This window comes from Cryptomeria japonica, chromosome 4 (assembly GCF_030272615.1).
Source record: "Cryptomeria japonica chromosome 4, Sugi_1.0, whole genome shotgun sequence".
NCBI classification, from domain to species: domain Eukaryota; kingdom Viridiplantae; phylum Streptophyta; class Pinopsida; order Cupressales; family Cupressaceae; genus Cryptomeria; species Cryptomeria japonica.
The window spans coordinates 77,432,574-77,441,598 of NC_081408.1; positions in this window are offsets into that span (position 1 = coordinate 77,432,574).

A 9,025-nucleotide genomic window follows, 5' to 3' on the forward strand; every position below is an offset into this window, starting at 1 on the left:
TAATGATCTTATTATAATATCTTTTAGGTGGCCGCTTAGGCCTTAGGGTTGGTATAAATTGATGTAAGATCTCATTGTAGATCATGGTATGGGAATGTATATATGTGTCGTGGTCGTGGAATGTAATATCATATGTGGAGGATTTCTGGTTGATCATTGAAGATATAATTGGGTTTATGTAAGAGGTCAAAGTCCTCTATTATTGAGCTTAACCGGGACTATAATCAGGCATGGTAGATTCTATCTCTGACAGTTCATTCTTTTGGATTGTTGTCCAATTATCTTGAGGTGGTTACAACCTCTCTATAGTCAGTAAGACTCTTTTGTAATGAGCAGTATGCTCTAGGCAGTGTGCCTTCCTACATGTGCATGCCCCTCATTGTATCGCATACTTTCTGCAGAAGTATCATCTAACTGTGGGTAGGCTTCCCACTGTGGTTTTTACCTTTATCAGGTTTTCCACATAAAAATCATGGTGTTATGTGGTATGATTGCTTTGTGTTGATTATCCATTTAATTGTTAAGTTGTATTGTTTATCGGTATCTGTTTCTACCGGTATCTATTTATGCTATTCTGGTACTTAATGTTTACATGCTCCAGTTAATGGTTGTAAATGTTAGGATTCCCAAAGATACTGAGAGGGGGGGGGTGAATCAGTATCTTACCGGTTTATGAATTTCCTTGATTTAAAACATGAAAAGCATATCAATACTATGTGTCGGTAAATTGAAATAGTGCAGTAAACAAGAATAACAAGAACCACATGAAAAACACACCATAACACAATAGTTTAATGAGGAAACCCAGTGTGGGAAAAACATCGATGGGATTTGTGATCCACAATATTTTCTTACTGGCCAATAAGTGAATATTACTTTTACAATAGGGGCTTGCACATGTAGGAAGGCCAAGTGCTTAGAGCTCATTGCTCAATTACAAAATAGGAAGTCACACTGACTTACAAAATGGATTATGCAAATCCAATGTCTTGTACTGCTTCAAATTAGCATCTGCTATGCCAGATCCAGTACTGGTTTTAGCTCTGCTACATACATAAACCCTTAACCTATAATTCACATATTAGGTCTGCATTATTTCACCTATCTCCTTATTACAAAATGTTCTAAAATGATCTCATACATATATGAGTCATATTACAACTTGCCATGTCAGCTTACAATGATTTTACAATTAATTAAAAAATACATTATAAACAAAATTCCTGTCGGCCAGGGTGTCAGTATCATTCTTTTCTCTATCGGTGTTCTGTATGTTGGGGTAGAGTCTGTCGTTGCCGGTGTCGATAAATTTGTCTTGTTAGTATCATATGATTGCAAGGTTTCCATCAATGACAAAACCTTCAATCACCTACAATTTCTCATTGGAGTGTGCATCTGCCAACAATCTCCCCCTTTGGCATTGATGGCAACACATGAGAAAAATCCAAAAAGTGTCATCCAAAAATGAGTCTGCCAAAATTGTCTTACCAAAAATGTGTTACCAAAAAAAGTGCTCCCCCTGAGTTGATGAGCCATTTGCTGATCATTTTTCTCATAGCCTCTACTCCCCCTTTGACATCAATGACAAAGGTTGTCATTTGGTGTCAGTGGAGTCCTACCTGGATTATTGTAACTGGTGGGTTACAATCTGAAAAATATCTATAAAAATTGAATTTATGTCATTGTTGAATGTTTTACTATCTTTTATAGCCTCATTTGTTCTCTGCACTGTACCAGTGAGTATGTGCATTTGCTCTTCCAGTGTCTTCAGTCCAGGAATCAAAGTCTCGGATATTTCTTTTCTCAAGGAAATAAGGTATCCTAGTCTTGGACTAAGTCTGCATTTCAAGTCCTTTGCCTTATCCTTAATTTCCTATTTGTCTTTCTCCAGTTTCTTGATTTTTCCTTCCTGTTCTGCAATTTTCTTCTCTAATTCCAAAAATGAATCTAATGCCCCTATCAGATTGTAAGCAATGTTGTTTATCTTTTCTTGTGCTTTTCTGATTTCTTTGTCAAGATCTTCTATTAGTACATCCATTTTGCATGTGTCCCTATACAATTTCTTGAAGTCAAAAATGATTTCATTGAGTTCCAGTAAAAGGGTATCCATTTTCTCTTTGTTTTTATTCACAATTTCTACAAAGAACTTCTCTTTTTCCTTTATCATCCTTTCCTTGAATGTATCCTCATTTATTTGATCAACAATGATTAGGTTATCGGTGATGAATTTAGACAATGTGTCTAATTGTCCTAAAGAATATTTATTCTCTATGTTACACTTGGGTGCAATCATCTTCAAAATTGGTATGGTGTCATCAATAGCCTTATATGTTAGTGCATTACAATCTATTATTTTCCTAATTGAATCTAGCAATACCTCTGTCACATTTGTTTGTCTGAATTCAGACATGGAGGTTCTAGATGTCTATCCAACTATCTTCACAATTTGTAATCCACTAGTGGTGATAATAGCATTGCTTTCCTCTTTCACTGGAGGGTCAGTTTGTGTCTGCATTTCCACTACCAAAGGTTTAGGTCTTTCAGTTGTTGCTGGTGGCACTGTCTTTGAATGTACTTGTGAATGAACCTATTGCTCTAGCTCTTTCTCTGTACTCTCTACTGATGGTTTCTCTGATGGTGCCTCTAATGATTTTTCAGTGGTTTCCACTGTAGGTTTTTCTATTTGTGACTCTGTGTTTTCTACCGGTTTCTCTGTGCTTGCTCCTGAAATGTCTACGGTCGGTATCTCAATAAATTTTTCATTGTTATCGGTTGTTAGTTGCTCAATAGATACATTATGTACACCAATGCTATCATCTTTTCCTGCATCTGTTGTCTATTCAGTTTGTTGCTCACTCCCAATTTCAATGTCTCCAACTATATCTTCAACATTTGTCTCAACTGTTGTGTCTTCGACTGGTGGCTCAGTTGCCACATCTCTTTTATGACTTGTTTCCTTATCAACCACAATGTGAACTTCCTATGTGTTGATATTCATTGTGTACAACACCTCAGAATCAGGATTTGTGTCCTTGTGTGTTGTCTCCATACTCTTTGTTGCCGATTGATTTTCAGTAGAGTCTACCGGTGGAGTATCTAGAAGCGGTGGGGGTAAGTTGTCTATTACCTTTATACTGGGAGGTCCACCAACCTTGCCTTTTCCTTTGTCCTTGTCCTTTTGATATACGTTGAAGGTTTTAGGTTTTTGATACTCTTCATGTTTTTCTTTTTCTACTAGGAATATATCTTATGCATCAGCAATTCTGATAGTTGTTTTCCTATGGGTATATCAAATCCAAAATCTCTAACACCAATACTGGGCACTTGTTTGGTTATGTATAGCATTAGACAAACAAGTAGGTTTCCAAATCTGAATGTACCTTTCTTATCCTTTTTGATCTTTCCTAGATTGTCTATCAACTCATCTTTGAGCCATTCACATATGTCTATCCTTGCATTGTCGTTTACCATGTCATAGGCACTTTTTATGCATAGGCTAGAGACTGAGTTTAACCTATTTGCATGTGTAGCCTTGTAACCTAGGATCATACTGATAAATCTAATATTTATATCTTTTACATCATTTACCCTTAAGGATCTCTTATCAAATGTTGTACCGGTTAGGCTTGTTACTAGGTCATTTGAGACCTTCTTTGTTTTATCAAGTCTATTACCAGTGGAGGGTAACCCTGTCATAGCCTTTACTGCTTCTTTTGTGATTTTTTGAACTGAGTCTAACCAGAAGAATTCACCATGTAACTTGCTTATTACTATCCTTATGATATCTTTGGGGAAATCTAGGATACTAAGAATTTCAGTGAAGCCTAGGGTTTCTACTATCTTATGTTCAGGTTTGAGATTTCTGGATCATCACAAATCACAAATTCATACATATTCTTAATTTCCTCATCACCTAGTTCATCAATATGATAGTGTATGTACATTCTAGGGTCTTTAGCATATACTACCCCTTTAGGTATTTAAGAAAATGCACCTAAGCTATCATCTTTCTTCGTAATTTTGGGAACTAGTTGGAATATGGGTCTAGGGCGTTTAATAACTTCAAAAACAGTAGGGTTTGCAATAAATTTAGGAGTGGATGAAGATGCCATAGCTATAAATACCTTAATCTACCTTAGGGATGAATGATTTGATGGATTTCTTCACTTCTTTTCTTGGAATGCCTTTGCTCGGGAATTTTCGCGCTCTTGAAGATTTGAATGCTTGGTGAAATAAAAATGGAGCCAAAACACTTGTTTTATAATGTTATTTCCACTAGCCACCATATTTAATGCTTTTTGGTTTAAGTTACAACTTAACTCATCTGTCGGTATAGAAGTAATTTCAACTTCTCACCATCAACCAAGGGAATAATAGCATGTTTTCAATTTAGTTGCTAAACCCCCAAAGGAATTTTCTTCAGTTAGATGAAGAGTCTCCTACTAGTGGAGTGTTACTCTATTCTACCAGTGGAGGAGTATTCCCATCAATATTTTGTTCTGACTTTCTGATCCATTGTTTTGAGAATTCTTGTTTTACCTCTTCAACCTTTTCTTTACCCTTCAAACTACCACCATTATTATTGTCAGTGGTGCCTTACTTCTACAGAATTTTACAATATGTCCAATCTTGTTACAAGCATAACAGGTCACATTGTTTTTTTGAATAGCTTTCCCATATCCTATGTCAGTTTGTGTTTTGCATTGATTAGATAAGTGTCCAAATCTTCCACAAACATAACATCTTACATTCATTCTGCAATTCTCTGAATTATGACCAACCTTGTTGCATTTAGAACATTGACCAGTGGGTGTATTAGTGCTCTGATAATTTCTAGATCTACACTGATTTTCTCTATGACCATACTTGTTACAGTTAAAGCATTTGTTTGTCTTACTGGTTTGCTATGATCATGTGTGTTTGCACTACTGGAGCTTTCACCAACTTCAAAGCCAAGGCCATTTGTATCACCATTAGGTTTCTGATTCTTCAGTATGTCACCAAGTTCTTCTAAGCTTTTCTTGAATTTCTCCTTGTGTTGATTTGCAGTAGCCAGTTCTTTTTCCAAGATTCCTTTCTGTCTCATGACCTCATTTGTGTCATTTTGTGTATGCATCAGATTTGTATTCAACATATCATTTTCATGACTAAGTCTTGTATTTTCATTTGTAGCATCATTCAGTCTTCTAGTCAAGTCTTCTTCATTTTTCTTCCTATCTTCAATTTCTTTGCAAAATCTCATGGTCAAATCCTTCATTTCATTCTTTGTTGTAATGTTCTCTTGTTTTAGCTTGTTCACTAGATCACTAAGAGTTTCCTTTTCATCATTCTCATTTTGCATCTTTTCACAAAGTTCTCTTCTCTTTTTTCTTGCAATAGTAAGATTTTCTTGAAATGTGTGAATAATTTCTTGTGCAGCCTTTAGATCATCTTCAAGTTTGATATTTTTCAACTTTTCTGCACCATAGTTTGAAAGAGCTATTTCTAATTGCTTCATCAAGTTTTCTATCTTTGTCGGTGTCAAGATCTTCCTCAAGCTGTTAGGCTTCTGAAAATAGAGGACCAAGCTCTGATACCAATTTTTAGGATTCCCAAAGATACTGAGAGGGGGGGTGAATCAGTATCTTACCGGTTTATGAATTTACTTGATTTAAAATATGAAAAGCATATCAATACTATGTACCGGTAAACATAAATAGTGCAATAAACAAGAATAACAATAACCACATGAAAAACACACCATAACACAGTAGTTTAACGAGGAAACCCGGTGTGGGAAAAGCCTCGATGGGATTTGTGATCCACAATATTCGCTTACTGGCCAATAAGTGAATATTACTCTTACAATAGGGGCTTGCACATGCAGGAAGGCCAAGTGCATAGAGCTCACTACTCAATTACAAAATAGGAAGTCACACTACCTTACAAAATGGATTATGCAAATCCAATGTCTTGTAATGCTTCAAATTAGCATCTGCAATGCTAGATCAAGTACCGGTTTTAGCTCTGCTACATACATAAACCCTTAACCTATAATTCGCCTATTAGGTCTGCATTATTTTTCCTATCTCCTTATTACAAAATGTTCTACAATGATCTCATACATATATGAGTCATATTACAACTTGCCATGTCGGCTTACAATGATTTTACAATTAATTAAAAAATACATTATAAACAAAATTCCTATCGACCAGGGTGTCAGTATCCTTTCTTTCTCTACCAGTGTTATGTATGCTAGTGTAGAGTCTATCGTTGCTAGTGTTGGTAAATTTGTCTTGCCGGTATCATATGATTGCAAGGTTTCCATCAATGACAAAACCTTCAATCACCTACAATTTCTCATTGAAGTGTGCATTTTCCAATAGTAAAGTGGTTTAATTGATATAATTTTTTGACAACTGATTCACCCCCCCACCCTCTCAGTTGTCCACTAGTTATCCTAACAAGCCCAACTAGAGAAAGCCAAACTAGGGATTTTTTGATCCTATGATTAACGGGATCAAAGCCAAGCATCCACTCAATGAAATGGAAGGTTGACCCACAGAATAATAAAGGGCGACCATGGATGATACTTTCTTTTAGAGTAGAGTCTATACATTCAATGAAGAAATAATCATTTTGCAGAAGACAAATAGAGACCATACCGGAAAAGGTACGGAGTCACCAGTCCATGATATCTTGGCTCACCCCCCAAAAACCATACCATGTAGAAAATAAGGCATTTTCCTTTAGATGCCCAATCTTATGATTCAATGCATTTGAAGGCAAAACAAAACTTTACTGCTAGGGCTTTTCCTCTTCCACTTTGTTTTTTCAGATTTGAGACCAAAATTTGATGCAGGCAAAGGAGTTGGGTTCTTCCAACCCACCTTCTTACCATTCTTTCTAAAACCTCCCAGACCTTTCTTTCCAGTAATAGTGTTCAGAATATTACTATTAAGAAGCCTAGAAGTTGCATATCTTAAGGAACCCAGTTTTGTCTGAGTATTCATTTTATGGTGATTGATTGAAAATTGCATCTTTTCATTTTGAACACTGAAAGAGCCCTTCAACACCAAGGGCGGGGGGGGTGGCATTTTCTCCAATGAGATTTTTATGATACCAAAAATTACCTCGAGGGTGAAGGGGAATTTTGTTCACCCCAATGGCCACCCTTCGAGCCCAAGAAGCAAAATCAATTGTGCTCCTTTGGAATTTTGGATGGAACATCCATCTACGTTGAGACTTGAGAGAACAACTTTATGAATGAAAATCAGAGGTAGTGTGGTCAGCTTCAGGGAACTTTATGACCCAACATTTGGATGGAAGCCATGAATAGAGGGAGGGTGCGAACAAGATGGGTGCTGAAAAATCCTTGCCATTCTTAAAAGTGACTCTTCAACTAACATTGACTTGTTATTTGTATTTATTCTTTCAACTAATTTTTTCTTTTGAGTTTTAAACAATGTTTTCTAATCCACGGCCTCTGTTGTTAGATATCTTGAAGCAGCTACATTTTGTGTTAGGGTTTGAGTAGCTCATGGACCCCACTATTAGAATTTTTTACTTCATTTAACTCTAAAATATCTTTGAATTTAAGTGCAGCTATGTATGTAAAGGAGGAAGACGTTGGGACATTCACAATCAAGGTTGTGTATGATCCTATAACCTTGAATAAAATTCTTTACATGAGGCTTCCTGCCAACACACTCTCCTTAAATGAACTTATAGCACACTGGGAGAAGAAGATAGGGAAAACACTTCAGAGAAGTTGCATCTATCTGAGGAGAAAGTTCTCAAACAAATTGAAGGTTAGGAATTGCAAACCTTTCTCCTAGCTTTAAAATGGATGATCAAATCTCAGAATGATTAGTTATTACTTTGGATCTAAAATTTGATAAGCACATCTTCTATAGGGAGTACCTTAAACAAGGAAATGCACAAATTTATTATGCTATGATATTTTCATTCTAATGGCTTAATGAATAATATTTTTAACCCAAACTTTGGGGACTAATGATTTCAAGCTTTTGGAGTCCATAAGTTTTCCCTAGATTGCTACTTCAAGCTGGCAAATATTACGTTGCACAGAAGAATCCTATTTTCTTAGAGTGGCAGATAGTTTCCTAAATTTGATGAATACAAAACTCTTTCTTTCCAATTAATGATGGAGAATGAGATTAATACCTTGTCTTTAACTATGGTGGGCAATGCAGAGACTCCTTTTCCAAGTAACTATATGATGGTAGTTTATCATGCCCTTTATGTGAAAGGTAACCAAACTAATTTTGAAATCAGATTTAATGGTGTGGAGGCTAGTAAGTTGTACCAAGATGTAGAATACACAACTGTGAGAGTTGAGAAATACAACACCACAGGCGCCTAAAGATCTCTACAAGCTGAATAACCTATTACAAGGAGAAGCAAGGAAGCAAATAACAAAAAAGCAATACACATAAAATATGCTCAAAAAGATGAGAGCTCAATATTCACAAAATGTGTAATGTGATAATGGAATTATACAAAGGAAAACCTAGGCTTGCACATAACAATTAATAAAAGAATTAATTATCATGCACCTAAAGTTAGCTTAAGTGTAAAAGAGATAAAGGGAACTTAAATAATTAAACAAATATTGTTTAATTAATCAAGTAAATACCTGAATACTCTAACACCCCCCTTTAAGCTAGACTTAGGGAGAAGCTAAAACCTAGAACAACTACTGAAAGCAGGAAAGATGGGTCTCGACAACAAGGCCTGATCAGGTACCCAAATACAACCAAATCTCTATGAACCGAAGAAATAGGTAAAATCATGTGGGAAAAAACTCTACTCCAAATAGAGATGGAAAAGGAAAGAAGAAGGACTGAAAAAGTCTCCAAACAAGAATGTTCCAAAAGATAGGAACAAGAGAAGATCAAAAGAATCACTGAAGCATGAAGAACCTACAACACTATCAAAAAATAATTATTGATCTGAAGAACCTCCACTGCAAGAGAACATGACTAGGTAGAGAAGACTGTAATCTGATTATTCCCTTTTT